The sequence below is a fragment of the Pituophis catenifer genome, unplaced genomic scaffold, assembly GCF_029215685.1.
Source record: "Pituophis catenifer annectens isolate HBS135680 unplaced genomic scaffold, rPitCat1.0.hap2 SCAF_2, whole genome shotgun sequence".
In the NCBI taxonomy this organism is placed as follows: Eukaryota; Metazoa; Chordata; class Lepidosauria; order Squamata; family Colubridae; genus Pituophis; species Pituophis catenifer.
In genome coordinates, this window is record NW_027256882.1 from 29,316,524 (window position 1) to 29,338,937 (window position 22,414).

The 22,414-nt window shown below is 44.0% G+C and overlaps 1 protein-coding gene and 1 pseudogene across 1 annotated transcript in view; both read left to right on the forward strand.

Annotated features, from left to right (window-relative positions):
* Positions 1-1,480: 1,480 nt before the first annotated feature.
* LOC139312008 (zinc finger protein 84-like) overlaps positions 1,481-22,414 on the forward strand; it is a 43,033-nt gene continuing 22,099 nt past the window's right edge. The window contains exon 1 of the mRNA XM_070936524.1: positions 1,481-1,501. The gene's annotated coding sequence lies outside the window, so the exon portion shown is untranslated. The remainder of the gene's footprint in view (positions 1,502-22,414) is intronic.
* Positions 4,473-18,625, forward strand: LOC139310056 (zinc finger protein 850-like; annotated as a pseudogene).

Here is a 22,414-nt window from a genome sequence, read left to right on the forward strand (position 1 = left end):
CAAGTGTTCTCTTACTATTTTTTTGTGATTGGCAGCAGCCAAAATTACCAATACAATCCCAGGCTGCATTAATAGAGGGATAGAATTAAGATCACATGAAGTTATAGTACTGCTTCACAAAGCCTTAGTAAGACCACACTTGGAATACTGCATCCAATTCTAGTCACCACAATATAAAAAGATATTGGGACTCTGGAAAGCATGCAGAGAAGAGCAACAAAGATGATTAGGGGACTGGAAGCTAAAACATACAAAGAACAGTTACACAAATTGGGTATGTCTGGTCCAGGGGTGTCAAACTCGATTTCATTGAGGCCCACATCAGGGTTGTGTTTGACCTCTGGGGGCCGGAGAGGGCATGGCCAGGTTGGGCGTGGCCAGATCGATATCACTCACGTTGGGGGCGCCTCTGGTGACCCAAGCGCTCTGCCAGAGAAAACTGGCTCCCAAGCTGTTTTTGGTTGCGATGGCTTCCTGCAAACCTCTTCCAGGAAAAACTGAGCTCGGGAGGGCTGCATCCGGCCACCAGCCCTTGAGTTTGACACCCCTCGTCTAGTCTAATGAAAAGGACAAGGGGAGGCATGATAGGAGTCTTCCAATATTTGAGTGGCTGCCACAAAGAGGAGGGTCTCAAGTTATCTTCCTAAACAATAGAAGGCAAGACATGGAACAATGGATGGGAACTAAGGAAGGAGAGAAGCAACCTGGAAACTTACAGTGTGAATTAATAAGTGCCTTCAGCTTGCCTTCAGAAGTTGTGGGTGCTTCATCACTGGAAGTTTTAAAAAATAGATTGGATAGTCACTTGTCTGAAATGGTAGAGTCTCCTGCTTGAGCAGAAGACCTCCATGGTCCCTTCCAACTCTATCCTGATTGATTGATTGATCTTGAAAGCTGCAGCCTTGAATTTGCTGTGGGAGCACCAGGAACAGGTCAATGGGTAGATTTTGTGGGGAGGAAGAAGTTCCAGTTTGGTGTAGTGAGGAAGGCACCAGGTTAGAGACAGAGAAACGCTCAGTTCCAGTCCCACCTGAAGGGCAAAACCATCTGTTGAACTTTGGCCAGTCTCTCAGCCCTTGGAAGCAGGAAATGGGGGGGGGGAACACCTCCAAAAAACCCTTCCAAAGGAAACTGCAAGGGCAGGCATCAAGACTGACCCAAAGGCACCAAAACCGAAGTAGCATCACGTTTCACTTTTTCACTTGGCTCAGTTGCAAAGGTCGGTTGCTAAGAATCGAAGACGACTTGCTGCAATGTAATCACAGGAAACCTCTTCCCAACGCCTTGGTGGAGATTGGAAAAGCGTGTTTTTCCACCTCCTGTTGCTAGATGGCGGTCAGGCAACATCTGTGCCTAGAAAGCCATCAACACTGCATTGCTAGAAAGGCTGGGAGGAGAGGAGAGGCGCAGAGGAACTTCCTCTTCCGGATGGCTCATGGGAGGAAGTTGGTGTGCAGAGCGGCTTTTGTGCTGTTTCCATGGTGGAAGCAGCAGCTGGCAGGTGAGTGGAGGGCAGCAGGTGGGAGGAGAGTCCGGGAGCAACTTGGGCTGGAAGCGGAGAAGCAACTGGGCTGAAGCCTCTCAGCTGCTGCTGCTGCTGCAGGTTCCTTCCCTCCCCAAATGGAAGCCCGCTGGTGCTGCAGGCTGTGAAACTGGGGGCTGCAATTTCTGCTGGTGGGAAGATTGAAAAAGCCTCTTTCAAGGGGAGGTTGGTTCTTTGGGAATGGCTTCCCTCCAGAGGTTGTGGCTGCTCCGTCCCTGGAGGGTTTTGAGGGGAGATTGGGCAGCCATTTGTTCTGGACGGAATAGGGTCTCCTGCCTGAACAGGGGATGGACTAGAAGACCTCCAAGGTCCCCCCAACTCAATTCTTCTCTTATGGACCTGATGTTTTCTGGGCAACAAGATCGGATTCATTTGCCTCTGGTCTTTTTTGGGTTGTTCTTGTTTTGTTCTACTTCCATTTCTAGCTAACAAGTATGTGTTTCCTATGGTGCCCCCCCAGGCTCCACTGTGCTTAACCCAGCACTTTTTAAAAAATAGCTATTGAATGTTTGAACTGTTCAGGTGTATTTATTTATAAAATTTATTGGCCACCAACCTTACCGTGACATAACTGGGATTGACAGATATGGCTCAGTGAAATAAGAGACAGAGTCCAAGTGTGTGTGTGTGTTGATAAGCCAATGCATTTCTTCATCCTCCTAAGAAGGAAGGAACCCGGAGCGTAGTGAAAGGCAGATATTTATACATTTCTTTGCTTTCGCTTCATTACATAAGAGGCAGTTGGCACATGACAGATAAGATATAGAAATTATAAAAACAGTCAAGTTTGCCTTCTGTGGTTTTGGTCATTGCACCGTCTGACTTTGTCTGAAAGGATATAGGGTGTCCTGCTTGAGCAAGGGTTGGATTAGAAGACCTCCAAGGTCCCTTCCAATTCTATTATTCTCTTCTGTTCTGTTGCAATGATATTTATTTTTTTTATGCACAACTCTCTTGAAGTCCTGCCAATTGGGTTGAGCTCTAGACTTTGATTGCATCACCTTGATTCTTTTTCAGCTATTTTGTTGTAGATTTGCTGATGTGTTTTGTGACCATTATCCTGTTGCATAATCCTTTGTCAGCCAAGCTTTAGCTATTGGTGAGATGGCCTCTGGCCCAATTGTATTATGGCCAACCATCTCCACTTTGGTCTGGTGTGTGCAAAGGACAGTGTTCCCGAAGTCCTGTGATTTGTTCAGATGCAACTTTGCAAACAACAGCCATTCAACCCTTCCAAACGAACCATACTTCTTCAGTATTTTTCTAATTCCATTGTTATGAATCTTAACATTTAACATGCTAACTGAAGCCTGTAGAGCAGGGGCATCAAACATGCGTCATCACTGCATGATCATGTGACGTATCACAACATTTTCCCCCTTCTTTAAACGTGGCCGTGGCCGGTGCGTGACCCATCTGGCCCATAGGCCACTAGTTTGACAGCTCTGCTGTAGAGTCTGAGATATAACTCTTTGCAATTTCTCTGGCCATTCCACCATCTGACCTTGGGCTGAATTTCCTTGAACGTCCACTCCTGGGAAGATTAGCAACTCTCCTGAATGCTTTACACTTCTCTTCCACACTGTAGAATGATGGGTTTTTAATTGTTTGGAAATGACCTTTTAAACCTTCCCAATTTGATGGGCAGCAACAATTTCTTCTCTAAGATCATTGCTGATTCTTTATTCTTTGGCATTGTGTTAACACACAACTCAGTGTCAGAGATAGATGTAATCATACTTGCTGATGATCAATTGATGAAGGGCATTTTATTAGCAGTACGTGGCTGCTACTTCCCCTCTTTATACTATGGAAGCAGTGAGAAATTTCCTAATGGTGAGAACAAATAACCAGCAGAACAGCTGACCTTCAGAAGTTGTGGTGCTCATCACTGGAGGCTTTTCAGAAGAGATGAGACAGCCATTTGTCTGAAATGATATAGGGTGACCTCCAAGGTCCCTTCCAATTCTGTTATTCTCTTCTGTTCTGTTGCGATGATATTTATGATACCCTGATAAGTAAAACCACAAGAAATCAAAGCAGGTGTAGTTTCTTTTTCAATTGATAGTATTTGAAAACAACCTTTGCATTGCTAAGAATTTGTGATTGACTGAAGTCAACAATCGAATTAGAATCATTGAATGGATATTCGAACTTGGATCTGGGTGGTCTTCCATGTGTCAATTGAATCATGATCAATGTAAGAGCTTATTGGAGCATTGTGGCATGTTTGCTTTTTCATTATAATGTAAACTTTTTTCTTCTTTTCTCATCTTCTGCAACCATTTTATGCACAATTAAAGATACACTTTTATTTGAATCTTATAGACAAAGAAGATGGCAATGAGCACTCTGGACAACTGAGGATAACAAACAACTTTGAATAGCAAAACCAGTCAGTCCAGAAATCAAAATATTTTCCATTTCCTTCAGAGAGTCCCCCAGCAGGTGAGAGAGAAATGAGAGAAAATCAAGAAGAGATTTCTAACTGGAAAAATAGAGTGTGAAATTAAAGCATACGTTACATGAAAAGTCAAGGGAGATTATTTTTCCATTCAGGAAAAGGGGGAAATATCTGGAAGTTACTGGGGAGGAAGCCACGTAGAGCAGACCGTGTTGCAGGCCTCGCTCTCGGAGGAAGAAAATCACCAGTAAATCAAAGCAGCACTAAAGGGATTATCCATATTTTTGACCACCTCAAGAATATTAGTTGTGGAAAAGCTCCATAGACGTTTCTGTTCTGGGAAAGATACAACTTGCAAATCACAGCTGATTATGCCAGAGGGGATCCATACTGGAGAAAAACCGTACAAATACTCTGAATGTGGTAAAAGCTTTGGTCAGAACAACTTGAGTTTCTTTCATGGATGGACCCACACAAGAGAGAAGCCCTACAAATGTTCCCAATGCGGTAAATGCTTTAGCAAGCATGGCAACGTGGACTCACACAGGAGAGAAAACCTTTGAATGTCCTGACTGTGGGAAAAGTTTCGTTCAGAATTCCAGCTTGGTTCAACACCAGAGGATTCACACAGTAGAGAAACCCTTTGAATGTCCTGATTGTGGGAAAAGTTTCAGTCAAAATTCCAACCTCATTGGCCACCAGAGGATTCACACAGGAGTGAAACCCTTTGAGTATCCTGATTGTGGGAAAAGTTTCAGTCGGAATGCCAACCTCATTGGCCACCAGAGGATTCACACAGGAGAGAAACCCTTTGAATGTCCTGACTGTGGGAAAAGTTTCAGTCAAAATTCCAACCTCATTGGCCACCACAGGATTCACACAGGAGAGAAACCCTTTGAATGTCCTGATTGTGGGAAAAGTTTCAGTCGGAATGCCAACCTCATTGGCCACCAGAGGACTCACACAGGAGAGAAACCCTTTGAATGTCCTGACTGTGGGAAAAGTTTCAGTCAAAATTCCAACCTCATTGGCCACCAGAGGATTCACACAGGAGTGAAACCCTTTGAATGTCCTGACTGTGGGAAATGTTTCAGTCAGAATTCCAGCCTGGTTCAACACCAAAGGATTCACACAGGAGTGAAACCCTTTGAATGTCCTGATTGTGGGAAAAGTTTCAGTCAGATTTCCAGCCTGGTTAAACACCAGAGGACTCATACAGGAGAGAAACCCTTTGAATGTCCTGATTGTGGGAAATGTTTCAGTGATAATTCCAGCTGGATTAGACACCAGAGAACTCACACAGGAGAGAAACCCTTTAAATGTCCTGATTGTGGGAAATGTTTCAGTGATAATTCCAGCTGGGTTAGACACCAGAGGACTCACACAGGAGAGAAACCATTTGAATGTCCTGATTGTGGGAAATGTTTCAGTGAAAATTCTAACTTGGTTAGACACCAGAGAACTCACACAGGAGAGAAACCATATGAGTGTCCAGACTGTGGGAAAGATTTCAGTACTAAGGATAGCCTTCTAAATCATACACACAGGGGAAAAACCATTTAAATGCCCCGAGTGTGTATGATGCTTCAGGAAACCTTCCAACCTTATCGTACACAAGAAAATCCACATGAGGCCCAAAGTGATGAGTGTAGACAGAGTTTGAATTTCATTTCTAATGTCACATTGTAAGTCCAGCTGAGAAATTGACTATTTAATTTGACTACAAAGAATTTGCCTGATTTTTTGTAGGCAAATATGTCATGATATTAGTCAGAAAGGAAGAAAGAAAAAATTGGAACATACTAGTTTGATAAAGGCTATCTGGCCATCAGCAGCAGAAGTTGCTGAATATTTATTTTTGCAGAAATTGTGCAATTATGTAAAAATCTTTTTGGGAGTGTTCTTTGCATTTTTATCATGGTAGATGATAGAAATGCCACAGGCATAATCCCAGCCTTTTTCTCCCTGGGTGCCCCTGAGATTTTCAGCCCCAGAATTCCTCCAGCCAGCATCTCTTTGGGATAGGAGCACTCAGACTATAGTTAGAGATTGTGGCTCCTCATATAATAGCAATAGGTCTATCTAGACCCGCTCCAATCCGGCTTCCGACCTGGGTACAGCACGGAAACGGCATTGGTCGCGTTGGTGGATGATCTCTGGAGGGCTCGGGATAGGGGTTGCTCCTCTATCCTGGTCCTGTTAGATCTCTCAGCGGCTTTTGATACCATTGACCATGGTATCATGTTGCACCGGTTGAAGGGGCTGGGGAGCACCATTCTGCGGTGGTTCTCCTCCTACCTCTCTGACCGGTCGCAATCTGTGTTGAGAGGGGGGCAGCAGTCGACCCCAAGGCGCCTTGCGTGTGGGGTGCCACAAGGGTCGGTCCTCTCGCCCCTTCTGTTCAACATTTATGTAAAGCCGCTGGGTGAGATCATCCGTGGCTTTGGGGTGGATTTCCATCAGTACGCTGACGATACTCAGCTGTACATCTCCACCCCAGGCCACCCCAACGATGCCCTTGAAGTGATGTCCCAGTGTTTTGGAATATTACGAAACCCATACTGATAAACAATTGGCCCTGGTATTCATGAATGCACATAAGGCCTTTGATCGTGTGAATTGGAGTTTTTTAATAGGTTTACTGCAACATATGCAATTTGGAGAAAGATTTATTCGGGCAATCCGTGCAATTTATTCGAAGCAGACTGCTAAAATTTCAATTAATGGTGATGTATCCAATCAAATTGATATTGAGAAAGGAACTAGACAAGGGTGTCCGCTTTCCCCGTTGCTATTTATTCTGTCATTAGAACCCTTATTGAGGGAAATTAGACGTAATATGGGGATAAAAGGTCTTTATATCCAAAATCAACAATATAAGGTGCAGGCTTACACTGATGACTTAGTATTTATATTAGAAGATCCGTTGATATCGGGACCGTGTCTGACCCAGGAAATAGAAAAATATGGTAAGGTGGCGGGATTAAAAGTCAATAGGGAAAAAACTAAAATTATTGCCAAAAATTTAACAGTAAAGCAAGGGAAAGAATTAGAAGTGAATTTGGGGTTCCAAATTGTAAACAAACTAAAATACCTAGGCATTATTATATCAGCCAAATGCTCCACGATCAAAGAAGACAACTATCTGAACCTTCTCAAGAGAACAGGTCAGGATCTAGAGAAATGGAAGAGCATGCAGATATCCCTACTAGGTAGAATAGCAATTATAAAAACTTATATACTTCCGAAATGGATATACCTATTCTACACAGCACCAGTTAGACTGGATAACAATTTTTTTAAAAAATTAAATTCTTATGTCCTTAAATTCATTTGGCAAAATAAAAAACCCAGAATTAAACTTAAAATGCTTCAAGAACTTAAAGAAAGAGGAGGATTTGGTGTTCCAAAATGGGAATACTACTATCAGGCCGCAAATTTAGTCTGGATCAGGGATTGGATATTGCTGAGAAGAAGGAGATTGTTGATTTTGGAAGGTGAGGGGTTACATCAAGGATGGCATTATTTTCTTTGGCAAAATAAAATCCCAAAGCACAGGTGTCTTGCAGGACATTATGTGAGGAATATTCTAATTGAGTCGTGGAGGAAAATTAAGGGTAAATTTTACTTTTCAGTCCCCTCCTGGCTGGTCCCACTCGAAGCTATAACGTATAGGCCTCTATATAACAAAGAAAATCACCTCTCTTACCGGGAACTTTTGGACCCCCATGGCAGTCTGAAAACAAGAAATGAGTTGGAGTTGCAGGGAAGACAACTGGATTGGTGGGCTTATGCCCAAATTTGCTCGAAATTTAAAAAAGATAGGGAACAAGTTGGTATTAATTTGAATCAGCATGATCTGGACAATATCATTCTAGGAAAAGAGGATAAAATGTTATCAAGGATATATAAACTTCTAATAGACTATTGGATAGGGGATGAAATAGTTAAAGACTCTATGATTGCCTGGGGGAGAAATATTGGTTATCCAATTGATTTGACCAAATGGGAAGAAATCTGGCTCAAACATATGAAACTCCTGTGGGCAACATCATATAAAGAAAATGTGTACAAGATGCTGTATAGATGGCACCTTCCACCTGCCCGTCTTTCTAAAATGTATTCAAATCTCTCACCAAACTGTTGGAAGTGCGGGGAGATCGGCACCTATTTCCACATGTGGTGGACCTGTCCCAGGACGAGGGAATTCTGGAAAACCATACAGGCATGGATTATGGAAATCACAGGTTATAACCTAATTCTGAAACCAGAGTACTATCTACTGAACATTAGGCCAGATAATATAGGCACAAATATATGGTGTCTGTGTGTATTTATCACCACCTCAGCAAGAATATGTTTCACCCAACATTGGAAGGGGAAAGACCTGCCGGCTGAAGATTTGATTCTGGAGAAAATTTTGGATTATGCGGAAGCCGACAGACTGACTAAAGCATTGCGAGATCAAAAGGACTCCGTATATTTCCAATGTTGGGACAAATGGTATGTTTGGTTGAACAACAGACACCCAAAAAGTCAAGTATAACCAGGACTATGTTTAATATTTGTTAAATTTGACTGAAGCCTACATACCGTAGAAAGCGTAAATATCATGTAAAGTTTCTGTTGCGATCGTTTGTTTGACTATTTCTTTTTTGTTTGATGTACTGTTTTAAATAAATAAATTAAAAAAAAAAAAAAGAAGTGATGTCCCAGTGTCTGGAGGCCGTGCGGGCCTGGATGGGGAGAAACAGGCTCCGACTCAACCCTTCCAAGACCGAGTGGCTGTGGCTTCTGGCGTCCCAATATAGCCAGCTGGTGCCATCGCTGGCTATCGGGAGCGAATCACTGGCCCCCACGGAGAGGGCTCGCAACTTAGGTGTCCTCCTGGATCCACGGCTGTCTTTAGAAGAGCACATGACGGCCGTGGCCAGGGGGGCTTTTTATCAGGTTCGCCTGATACGCCAGTTGCGCCCCTTTCTGGATCGGGACTCACTACGCACGGTCACTCAAGCACTCGCCACTTCCCGCCTGGACTACAGCAATGCTCTCTACATGGGGGTCCCCTTGGGGTGCACCCGGAGGCTACAGTTAGTCCAGAATGCGGCCGCGCGGGGGATTATAGGAGCGACGGGGTGCTCACATATGACACCTCTCCTGCGCGAGCTGCACTGGCTTCCTGTGGTCTTCCGGGTGCGCTTCAAGGTGTTGGTGACCACCTTTAAAGCGCTCCATGGCTTAGGGCCGGGTTATCTGCGAGACCGCCTTCTGCCGCCAATAGCCTCCCACCGACCGGTTCGCTCGCACAGAGAGGGCCTCCTCAGGGTGCCGTCGGCCAGACAGTGTCGGCTGGCGACCCCCAGGGGGAGAGCCTTCTCTGTGGCAGCACCCGCCCTCTGGAATGACCTACCCCCTGAGATACGCACGATATCAGACCTCCGGACTTTTCGTCGGGCCCTGAAAACACACCTATTCCATCTAGCTGGGCTGGCTTGATCCCATCCTCTCAGTTTTAATTGAATTTAGTTTTAATTGGGTTGTTTTTAATATGTTGGGCCGAAATTATTTAATTGTTTTTTAAATTGTTTTTAAATTTTATATACAATGTTTTATCTTGGCTGTACTCCGCCCTGAGTCCCGCAGGAGAAGGGCGGTATAGAAATAAAATTATAATAATAAAAATAATAATAATAGGATCTTAACTTATTTACTGCTTCACATTGCTTTATAGCTCTCTCTAAGTGGTTTACATAGTCAGCATATTGCCCCCAACAATCTGGGTCCTCATTTTACCGACCTCGGAAGGATAGAAAGCCAAGTCAACCTTGAGCCGGTGGGAATTGAGCTGCCAAACTGCACCACCATGGCTCTTATGAGGAGAAAGTGAGCGTAGAGTGGAGGGTTTCAAAATTCTTCTTTTCCTAACTGTTCCAGGAATTCAGCGCACGAAGCATGTCTTTTCAGATTGTGTCAAGAATGAGGCACGCAAGTGGAAGAAACCACATAAATAGCAAATATTTTGGGGGAGTTTGGGGCAGTGACAAAACCAGTGTAAAATTTCAGATGTAAAGGCTGTTCTGCCCTGCCGGTGACCTTCATGAAGAAGAGCTGTAGAAATACTGAGTTGAGGAGAAAAAGGATTGTGGTTTTCAGCACAGGATCTCCAGGTTTATTCACAACTCCTGCTGTGATCTCCTTTGTTTTTAGGGGCCTCGTTGTTAAGACTTTGACAGCTGGGGCCTGAGAGCAGCACCAAGGGACTGATACTTTTGTGGTTCTCCCCCCTTGGTGGGGAGATGTGAGAAAAAAATTGTACAGTAGATAATCAAGCAAAATTAAATGAAGCCAATCTAAGAGTCAGAGCGGATGGTCTATAGAGCGAGGTCAAAAGCCATAAGTCCCTACTCAGACGAACAGTCCATTTCCTCAGAATCAAACTTTGAAGCTCAGATTGAAAGGTGGAAAGTAGGTGTTATATTTGGAAGATACTGGATCTTGAAAACTGCAGCCTTGAATTTAGGGCTGGAGTAGCAGGAACAGCTGCATGGATAGATTTTTTGGGGAGGAAGAAAGCCCAGTTTGGTGATCACCAGGCTACAGCCTGAGAGACGCTCATTTCCGGTCCTGCTTTAGGCACAAATCCATCTAGAAACCTTGGCCTTTCCCGTCCGCTCAGGTCTTTGAAGGGAAATCTGTTTACAAAAAACCTTGCCAAGGAAACTGCAGAGAAACGGGAGTGCAGGATAAGTCCCCAAAACCTACTTTTGCAACTTTGGAGAGTGAAGCCTGACCTACTTAGCTTCCCAAGATTATGTTGTGCCATAAATATTTATGAAATTCTTGTTTGTATGCACAATTGCTAAATTATTTCCAGCTTCATCCTATGAATAGAATAATGAAACTTGGAACAATAACAATAACAATATCCACCTTCCAAACCACATCTAGATAGGAGAGATTCTTTCTGTCTGCATCCTTACAGAGCCTAAATCTCACTAGAGGGAAGAGTTGCTCTGAGTAGCCTTCCCAATCTCCACAGGAGTTAGCTTTATTATTCCCAAACAGTTTGGGCAAAAGACTTGGAGGGCAATACTTTCCAGAAAGCTGATGTATAGATTTTGCACTTTCTTAGGTGTGACTCAGTGGAGATCAAAACCTCTCTACATCCCCCAAACTTTATGACTGATTTCCTGTGTCTGCCAAGGATTTAAGACCCAGGAGAATCAGTGGGTCAGAGGCTCAAAGGGAGCCAGTTTCATTCGTGCTGCCCAGAGATGCTTCCAAGCACACCCATACTAAATGCCTTGTGCGTCTGTAACTTTGCATACACAGAGGTCTCCATTAGGTCAAAGTGAGAAAGTCACATACCCAGCAGGGCTGGAAAAGGGGGTTTAAGAAGAGGAGATGACTGCCTGTACATGGTAAGAGAAATGTTTCCAAAAGGCATTTCCAAGGGCTGGAAAAAAGATTGGTAATACAGATGTTCATGCAACAATGTACCACTCTTTGTTTGATACCCATTCCTTTTTTACATTCAAAATATTAATCTAATAAAATATACCAAATCCTTGCCAAGGAAACTGCAAGGCCAGGCATCAAGACTGACTCTTTGTTTGATACACATTCCTTTTTTTAATTAGAAAATTTAATGTAATAAAATATATAAATCAAACAAAAACAAAGAATGGATATAGAGAAGCAGGAAAGGAATCGAAAAAAGAAAAATATAATTGCACCTTCCTCCTTTTTCTCTGTTGAGAAATTGTCATCACGCATTCTTATATAGAAATTATCTCTGCTCAGTTGACCAGAATAAAAACTGCAAGGCCAGGCATCAAGACTGACCCAAAGGCACCAAAACCGAAGTAGTATCACGTTTCACTTTTTCACTTGGCTCAGTTGCAAAGGTCGGTTGCTGGGAGTCGAAAACGACCTGCTGCAATGTAATCACAGGAAACCTCTTCCCAATGCCTTGATGGAGATTGGAAAAGCGTGTTTTTCCACCTCCTGTCGCTAGATGGCGGTCAGGGAACATCTGTGCCTAGAAAGCCATCAACACTGCATTGCTAGAAAGGCTGGGAGGAGAGGAGAGGCGCAGAGGAACTTCCTCTTCCGGATGACTGATGGGAGGAAGTTGGTGTGCAGAGCGGCTTTTCTGCTCTTCCCAGGGTCGGAGCAGCAGCTGGAAGGTGAGTTGAGGGCAAGTGGGAGGAGAGTCCAGGACCAAGTCGGGCTGTTCGGTTCCCTCCACGGCCTGGAAGCGGAGAAGCAACTGGGCTGAAGCCTCTCAGCTGCTGCTGCTGCAGGTTCCTTCCCTCCCCAAATGGAAGCCCACTGGTGCTGCAGGCTGGGAAACTGGGGGCTGCAATTTCTGCTGGTGGGAAGATTGAAAAAGCCTCTTTCAAGTGGAGGTTGGTTCTTTGGGAATGGCTTCCCTCCAGAGGTTGTGGCTGCTCCGTCCCTGGAGGGTTTTGAGGGGCGATTGGGCAGCCATTTGTTCTGGACGGAATAGGGTCTCCTGCCTGAACAGGGGATGGACTAGAAGACCTCCAAGGTCCCCCAACTCAATTCTTCTCTTATGGACCTGATGTTTTCTGGGCAACAAGATCGGATTTATGTGTCTCTGGTCTTTTTTGGGTTGTTCTTGTTTTGTTCTACTTCCATTTCTAGCTAACAAGTATGTATTTCCTATTGGTGCCCCCCCAGGCTCCACTGTGCTTAACCCAGCACTTTTTAAAAAATAGCTATTGAATGTTTGAACTGTCCAGGTGTATTTATTTATAAAATGTATTGGCCACCAACCTTACCGTGACATAACTGCGATTGACAGATATGGCTCAGTGAAATAAGAGACAGAGTCCAAGTGTGTGTGTGTGTGTGTGTTGATAAGCCAATGCATTTCTTCATCCTCCTAAGAAGGAAGGAACGTAGTGAAAGGCAGATATTTATACATTTCTTTGCTTTCGCTTCATTACATAAGAGGCAGTTGGCACATGACAGATAAGATATAGAAATAATAAAAATAGTCAAGTTTGCCTTCTGTGGTTTTGGTCACGTGCTAACCCATAGGCTAGTGTTTCCTATAAAGATTTCCATGGCTTCAAAAGCCTTTTTTTAAAAAAATTTGATTTATATGCCGCCCTTCTCCGGAGACTCAGGGCGGCTTACAATGTGCTCAGCAATTTTGAGGCCTGAACTTCAGCCTTGCCATCTCAACATACGAGCAATCATCCAATTCATCCAATTTCTGATTAACAATAGCTCAGAAGGTTTCAAATGTTTTTCAGACTTCAAAGACATGTATTATCTTCATATTGTAGGTGTGTATATTTTTATTTCTAAATGTACATACCTGCAAATGTATAATCTATCCCCAGGACCTCCAGATAAACAGTCATGTGACTGGCTTCCCGGGAGGTTACACGAGGCTGGCTCCAGGGTGTTATCAACGCTTCGTTGAGTGAGGGTTACTTCCCCGCTGCCTTGAAAGAGGCGGTGGTGAGGCCTCTCCTCAAGAAGCCGTCCCTGGATCCGGCAATATTGGCCAACTATCGTCCTGTCTCCAACCTTCGCTTCATGGCGAAGGTTGTTGAGAGTGTGGTCGCGCGACAGTTTCCACAATTCCTGGAGGAAACATCTTATCTAGATCCATTCCAGTCGGGTTTCAGGTCTGGGCACAGCACGGAAACGGCATTGGTCGCGTTGGTTGATGATCTCTGGAGGGCTCGGGACAGGGGTTGCTCCTCTGTTCTGGTCCTGTTAGACCTCTCAGCGACTTTTGATACCATCGACCATGGTATCATGCTGCACCGGCTGGAAGAGTTGGGGGTGGGAGGCACCGTATTGCGGTGGTTCTCCTCCTTTCTCTCCGACCGGTCGCAGTTTGTGTTGGCAGGGGGGCAGAGGTCGACCTCAAGGCCTCTTATATGTGGAGTGCCCCAGGGGTCGGTCCTCTCGCCCCTCCTGTTCAACATTTATGTGAAGCCGCTGGGCGAGATCATCCGTGGCTTTGGGGTGAGATACCACCAGTACGCTGATGACACCCAGCTGTACATCTCCACCCCAGGCCACCCCAACGATGCCCTTGAAGTGATGTCTCAGTGCCTGGAGGCTGTGCGGATCTGGATGGGGAGGAACAGGCTCAGACTCAACCCTTCCAAGACTGAGTGGCTGTGGCTCCCGGTATCCCGATATAGTCAGTTGACTCCATCACTGACTATTGGGGGCGAGTCCTCGGCCCCCACAGAAAGGGCTCGCAATCTGGGAGTCCTCCTGGATATGCAGCTGTCCTTGGAGGAACATCTGACGGCTGTAACCAGGGGGACCTTTTATCAGGTTCGCCTGATTCGCCAGTTGCGGCCCTTTCTTGATCGGGATTCCCTGTGCACAGTCACTCACGCCCTCGTCACCTCTCGCCTTGACTACTGCAATGCTCTCTACATGGGGCTCCCCTTGAGGGGCACCCGGAGGCTCCAGCTGGTCCAGAACGCAGCAGCGCGGGTAGTGATGGGAGCAGCATGGCGCTCCCATGTAACACCGCTCCTGCGCGAGCTGCACTGGCTCCCGGTGGTCTTCCGGGTGCGCTTCAAGGTGTTGGTTATCACCTTTAAAGCGCTCCATGGCATAGGGCCTAGCTATCTTCGAGACCGCCTGCTGCTACCAACGACCTCCCATCGACCCGTGCGCTCCCACAGAGAGGGCCTCCTCAGGGTGCCATCAGCCAAACAATGTAGGCTGGTGACCCCCAGGGGGAGAGCCTTCTCTGTGGGGGCACCTACCCTCTGGAATCAGCTGCCCCCAGAGATAAGGAGAATCCAAGACCTCAGTGCCTTCCGCCGTGCCCTTAAAACCCACTTTTTCCAGCAAGCCGGGCTGGCTTAGGAAGAAATTTTTAAAAATTTTTAAATGTTTAATTGGTTTGTGGTTTTTTTAAATTTTGGGCCAAATTTATATAGATTTTAATTGTTTTTAATATTTGTATTTCATGTTTTTAATTCTGGCTGTGCACCGCCCTGAGTCCTCAGGGAGAAGGGCGGTATATAAATTGAAAAATAAAATAAATAAAATAAATCATTGAATGGATATTCGAACTTGGATCTGGGTGGTCTTCCATGTGTCAATTGAATCATGATCAATGTAAGAGGTTATTGGAGCATTGTGGCATGTTTGCTTTTTCATTATAATGTAAACTTTTTTCTTCTTTTCTCATCTTCTGGAACCATTTTATGCACAATTAAAGATAGACTTTTATTTGAATCTTATAGACAAAGAAGATGGCAATGAGCACTCTGGACAACTGAGGATAACAAACAACTTTGAATAGCAAAACAAGTCAGTCCAGAAATCAAAATATTTTCCATTTCCTTCAGAGAGTCCCCCAGCAGATGAGAGAGAAATGAGAGAAAATTAAGAAGAGATTTCTAACTGGAAAAATAGAGTGTGAAATTAAAGCATACATTGCATGAAAAGTCAAGGGAGATTATTTTTCCATTCAGGAAAAGAGGGAAATATCTGGAAGTTACTGGGGAGGAAGCCACGTAGAGCAGACAGTGTTGCAGGCCTCGCTCTGGGAGGAAGAAAATCACCAGTAATTCAAAGCAGCACTAAAGGGATTATCCATATTTTTGACCTCCTCAAGAATATTAGTTGTGGAAAAACTCCATAGACGTTTCTGTTCTGGGAAAGATACAACTTGCAAATCACAGCTGATTATGCCAGAGGGGATCCATACTGGAGAAAAATCGTACAAATACTCTGAATGTGGCAAAAGCTTTAGTCAGAACAACTTCATTTTCTTTCATGGAAGGACCCACACAAGAGGGAAGCCCTACAAATGTTCCCAATGCGGTAAATGCTTTAGCAAGCATGGCAACGTGGACTCACACCAAGGAGAAACCCTTTAAATGTCCTGACTGTGGGAAAAGTTTCAGTCAAAATTCCAACCTCATTGGCCACCAGAGGATTCACACAGGAGAGAAACCCTTTGAACATCCTGACTGTGGGAAAACTTTCAGTCATAATTCCAGCCTGGTTCAACACCAGAGGATTCATACAGGAGTGAAACTCTTTGAATGTCCTGATTGTGGGAAATGTTTCAGTCAGAATTCCAGCCTGATTAAACACAAGAGGACTCACACAGGAGAGAAACCCTTTGAATGTCCTGATTGTGGGAAAAGTTTCAGTCAGAATTCCAGCCTGGTTCAACACCAGAGGATTCACACAGGAGTGAAACCCTTTGAATGTCTTGATTGTGGGAAAAGTTTCAGTCAGAATTCCAAGCTCATTGGCCACCAGAGGACTCACACAGGAGAGAAACCCTTTGAATGTCCTGACTGTGGGAAAAGTTTCAGTCTAAATACCAACCTCATTGACCACCAGAGGACTCACACAGGAGAGAAACCCTTTGAATGTCCTGATTGTGGGAAAAGTTTCAGTCAGAATTCCAGCCTGGTTAAACACCAGAGGACTCACACAGGAGAGAAACCCTTTGAATGTCCTGATTGTGGGAAAAGTTTCAGTCAGAATACCAGTCTGGTTCAACACCAAAGGATTCACACAGGAGAGAAACCATTTGAATGTCCTGACTGTGGGAAAAGTTTCAGTCAGAATTCCAGTATGGTTAAACACCAGGGGACTCACACAGGAGAAAAACCCTTTGAATGTCCTGATTGTGGGAAAAGTTTCAGTCGGAAGTACAACCTCATTGGCCACCAGAGGACTCACACAGGAGAGAAACCCTTTGAATGTCCTGATTGTGGGAAAAGTTTCAGTCGGAAGTACAACCTCATTGGCCACCAGAGGATTCACACAGGGGAGAAACCCTTTGAATGTCCTGATTGTGGGAAAAGTTTCAGTCATAATTCCAGCCTGGTTAAACACCAGAGGATTCACATAGGAGTGAAACTCTTTGAATGCCCTGATTGTGGGAAATGTTTCAGTGATGATTCCAGCTTGATTAGACACCAGATAACTCACACAGGAGAGAAACTATTTGAATGTCCTGATTATGGGAAATGTTTCGATTAGAATTCCAGCTTGGTTCAACATCAGAGGACTCACACAGGAGAAAAACCCTTTGAATGTCCTGACTGTGGGAAAAGTTTCAGTTGAAATTCCACCCTCATTGGCCACAAGAGGATTCACACAGGAGAGAAACCCTTTGAATGTCCTGACTGTGGGAAATGTTTCAGTCAGAATTCCAGCTAGGTTAAACACCAGATAACTCACACAGGAGAGAAACCATTTGAACGTCCTGATTGTGGGAAATGTTTCAGTGAAATTTCTAGCTTGGTTAGACACCGGAGAACTCACACAGGAGAGAAACCATATGAGTGTCCAGACTGTGGGAAAGATTTCAGTTCTAAGGATAGCCTTCTAAATCATACACACAGGGGAAAAACCATTTAAGTTCCCTGAGTGTGCATGATGCTTCAGGAAACCTTCCAACCTTATCGTACACAAGAAAATCCACATGAGGCCCAAAGTGATGAGTGTAGACAGAGTTTGAATTTCATTTCTAATGTCACCTTGTTAGTCCAGCTGAGAAATTGTCTATTTAATTTGACTACAAAGAATTTGCCTGATTTTTTGTAGGCAAATATGTCATGATATTAGTCAGAAAGGAAGAAAGAAAAAATTGGAACATACTAGTTTGATAAAGGCTATCTGGCCATCAGCAGCAGAAGTTGCTGAATATTTATTTTTGCAGAAATTGTGCAGTTATGTAAAAATCTTTTTGGGAGTGTTCTTTGCATTTTTATCATGGTAGATGATAGAAATGCCACAGGCATAATCCCAGCCTTTTTCTCCCTGGGTGCCCCCGAGATTTTCAGCCCCAGAATTCCCCCAGCCAGCATCTCTTTGGGATAGGAGCACTCAGACTATAGTAAGAGATTGTGGCTCCTCATATAATAGCAATAGCACCTTGACTTATTTACCGCTTCACAGTGCTTTATAGCTCTCTCTAAGTGGTTTACATAGTCAGCATATTGCCCCCAACAATCTGGGTCCTCATTTTATCGACCTCGGAAGGATAAAAAGCCAAGTCAACCTTGAGCCGGTGGGAATTGAGCTGCCAAACTGCGCCACCATGGCTCTTATGAGGAGAAAGTGAGCGTAGAGTGGAGGGATTCAAAGTTCATCTTTTCCTAACTGTTCCAGGAATTCAGCGCACGAAGCATGTCTTTTCAGATTGTGTCAAGAATGAGGCACACAAGTGGAAGAAACCACATGAATAGCAAATATTTTGGGGGAGTTTGGGGCAGTGACAAAACCAGTGTAAAATTTCAGATGTAAAGGCTGTTCTGCCCTGCAGGTGACCTTCATGAAGAAGAGCTGTAGAAATAGTTGAGGAGAAAAGGGATTGTGGTTTTCAGCACAGGATCTCCAGGTTTATTCACAACTCCTGCTGTGATCTCCTTTGTTTTTAGGGGCCTCGTTGTTAAGACTTTGACAGCTGGGCCTGAGAGCAGCACCAAGGGACTGATACTTTTGTGGTTCTCCCCTCTTGGTGGGGAGATGTGAGAAAAAAATTGTACAGTAGATAATCAAGCAAAATTAAATAAAGCCAACCTAAGAGTCAGAGCGGATGGTCTATAGAGCGAGGTCAAAAGCCATAAGTCCCTACTCAGACGAACAGTCCATTTCCTCAGAATCAAACTTTGAAGCTCACATTGAAAGGTGGAAAGTAGGTGTTATTTGGAAGATACTGGATCTTAGACAGACCTTGGCCTGTCCCGTCCTCTCAGGTCTTTGAAGGGAAATCTGCTTACAAAAAATCTTGCCAAGGAAACTGCAGAGAAACGGGAGTGCAGGATAATTCCCCAAAACCTACTTTTGCAACTTTGGAGAGTGAAGCCTGACCTACTTAGCTTCCCAAAATTAGGGAAGTGTTGTGCCATAAATATTTATGAAGTTCTTGTTTGTATGCACAGCTGCTAAATTATTTCCAGCTTCATCCTACGAATGGAATAATGAAACCTGGAACCATAACACCCACCTTCCAAACCACATCTAGATAGGAGAGATTCTTTCTGTCTGCATCCTTGCAGAGCCTAAATCTCACTAGAGGGAAGAGTTGCTCTGAGCAGCCTTCCCAATTTCCACAGGAGTTAGCTTTATTATTCCCAAACAGTTTGGGCAAAAGACTTGGAGGGCAATACTTTCCAGAAAGCTGATGTATAGATTTTGCACTTTCTTAGGGGTGACTCAATGGAGATCAAAACCTCTCTACATCCCCCAAACTTTATGACTGATTTGCTGTGTCTGCCAAGGATTTAAGACCCAGGAGAATCAGTGGGTCAAACGCTCAAAGGGAGCCAGCTTCATTCGTGCTGCCCAGAGATGCTTCCAAGCACACCCATGCTAAATGCCTTGTGCGTCTGTAACTTTGCATACACAGAAGTCTCCATTAAGTCAAAGTGAGAAAGTCACATACCCAGCAGGGCTGGAAAAGGGGGTTTAAGAAGAGGAGATGACTTCCTGTATATGGTAAGAGAAATGTTTCCAAAAGGCATTTCCAAGGGCTGGAAAAAAGATTGGTAATACAGATGTTCATGCAACAATGTACCACTCTTTGTTTGATACCCATTCCTTATTTACATTCAAAATATTAATCTAATAAAATATACCAAATCCTTGCCAAGGAAACTGCAAGGCCGGGCATCAAGACTGAGTCTTTGTTTGATACACATTCCTTTTTTTAATTAGAAAATTTAATCTAATAAGATATATAAATCAAACAAAAACAAAGAATGCATACAGAGAAGCAGGAAAGGAATCGGAAGAAGAAAAATATAATTACACCTTCCTCCTTTTTCTCTGTTGAGAAATTGTCATCACGCCTTCTTATATAGAAATTATCTCTGCTCAGTTGACCAGAATAAAAACTGCAAGGCCAGGCATTAAGACTGACCCAAAGGCACCAAAACCGAAGTAGCATCACGTTTCACTTTTTCACTTGGCTCAGTTGCAAAGGTCGGTTGCTGGGAGTCGAAAACGACCTGCTGCAATGTAATCACAGGAAACCTCTTCCCAACGCCTTGGTGGAGATTGGAAAAGCGTGTTTTTCCACCTCCTGTCGCTAGATGGCGGTCGGCAACATCGGTGCCTAGAAAGCCATCAACACTGCATTGCTACAAAGGCTGGGAGGAGAGGAGAGGAGAGGCGCAGAGGAACTTCCTCTTCCGGATGGCTCATGGGAGGAAGTTGGTGTGCAGAGCGGCTTTTCTGCTGTTTCCATGGTCGAAGCAGCAGCTGGCAGGTGAGTTGAGGGCTGCAGGTGGGAGGAGAGTCTGGGAGCAAGTCGGGCTGTTCGGTTCTCTCCACGGCCTGGAAGCGGAGAAGCAACTGGGCTGAAGCCTCTCAGCTGCGGCTGCTGCAGGTTCCTTCCCTCCCCAAATGGAAGCCCACTGGTGCTGCAGGCTGGGAAACTGGGGGCTGCAATTTCTGCTGGTGGGAAGATTGAAAAAGCCTCTTTCAAGTGGAGGTTGGTTCTTTGGGAATGGCTTCCCTCCAGAGGTTGTGGCTGCTCCGTCCCTCGAGGGTTTTGAGGGGCGATTGGGCAGCCATTTGTTCTGGACGGAATAGGGTCTCCTGCCTGAACAGGGGATGGACTAGAAGACCTCCAAGGTCCCCCCAACTCAATTCTTCTCTTATGGACCTGATGTTTTCTGGGCAACAAGATCGGATTTATGTGTCTCTGGTCTTTTTTGGGTTGTTCTACTTCCATTTCTAGCTAACAAGTATGTGTTTCCTATTGGTGCCCCCCCAGGCTGCACTGTGCTTAACCCAGCACTTTTTAAAAAATAGCTATTGAATGTTTTGACTGTTCAGGTGTATTTATTTATAAAATTTATTGGCCACCAACCTTACCGTGACATAACTGCGATTGACAGATATGGCTCAGTGAAATAAGAGACAGAGTCCAAGTGTGTGTGTGTTGATAAGCCAATGCATTTCTTCATCCTCCTAAGAAGGAAGGAACCCTGAGCTTAGTTCAAGGCAGATATTTATACATTTCTTTGCTTTCGCTTCATTACATAAGAGGCAGTTGGCACATGACAGAGGAGATATAGAAATTATAAAAATATTCAAGTTTGCCTTCTGTGGTTTTGGTCATGTGGCTAACCCATAGGCTAGTGTTTCCTGTGAAATTTTCCATCTTATAAAAGATACAAACATTTTCTCCCCCCTCCCACCGCTCCACCCTCACCCCATCCCACCCCCCTTGCCCGCCCACCCCCATCCCTAGACTTCCCAGAACAAGCACAGGGTATAGCATTCACAAACATAAAACTAAAATATGCTAACAATTTGTTGGGTTCAAATTCTCCCTAGTTCTTTAACTCCTTATAACTCAAACACTATAAACTAAAGATTAAAAATGTTTCATTCATAAGCTATATGAAACTTCTTAGTCTGATACTTGTTTTGAATATAGTCCATCTTCTCCATTCCGATATATATCTTTCGTTTGAGTGATCTTTAAGATATGATGAAATTTTCGCCATCTCGGCCAAATGCGCGACTTTTAATGTCCATTCCTCAATAGTAGGTGGATCTTCTTTCTTCCAATACTGTGCCACCAGTAACCTGGCTGCTGTTATTAAGTTTAAAACCAACTTAGTCTCTGTCACAGTACATTCTGTAACTATTCCCAACAAAAGAGCCTTGATAGTACAGTGGTCTAAGCACTCTGTTATTAACACAGCTGCCTGCAATTACTGCTGGTTCGAATCTCTCCAAGGCTCAAGGTTGACTCAGCCTTCCATCCTTTCTAAGGTAGGTGAAATGAGGACCCAGTTTGTGGGGGCAATAAGCTGACTTTGTATAAAATATACAAAAGTATGAAGGCTATTGCTTAACGCATTGTAAGCTGCCCTGAGTCTCCGGAGAAGGGCGTCATATAAATCAAATGAAAAAAAACAACTGTGGTGTAAATTTGATCTTTTTCTTTAAAATATTTTGAATAATCCACCATATTTTTATCCAAAAAGCCTTAATTTTTTTACATGTCCACCATATATGAAAATACGTAGTGTCTTCACACTCACATTGCCAACATTTAGGTTGTAAATTTGGATACATACAGGCTAGTTTTTTTGGATCTAAATGCCATCTATAAAAGATTTTATAAAAGTTCTCTCTTAAATTTTGGGCTTGTGTAAATCTTACATTTCTAACCCATATCTTTTCCCATGTTTCCATCATTATTGGTTCTCCTATATTTTGTGCCCATTTTATCATACAATCCTTGACTAGCTCTGTTTCTGAAAGTATTTCCACTAATACATTATACAACCTTTTTATATGCATTTGACTTTTGTCTCTTATTTGTTTTATCAAGTTCTCATCCTGTTGCAAAATACCAGTTTTCTGATCTTCTCCCCATCTGGCCTGCAGCTGTCCATACTGAAACCAAGTTCTAATGGACCTGGATGAAACCGTCTATCTAGATCCGTTCCAGT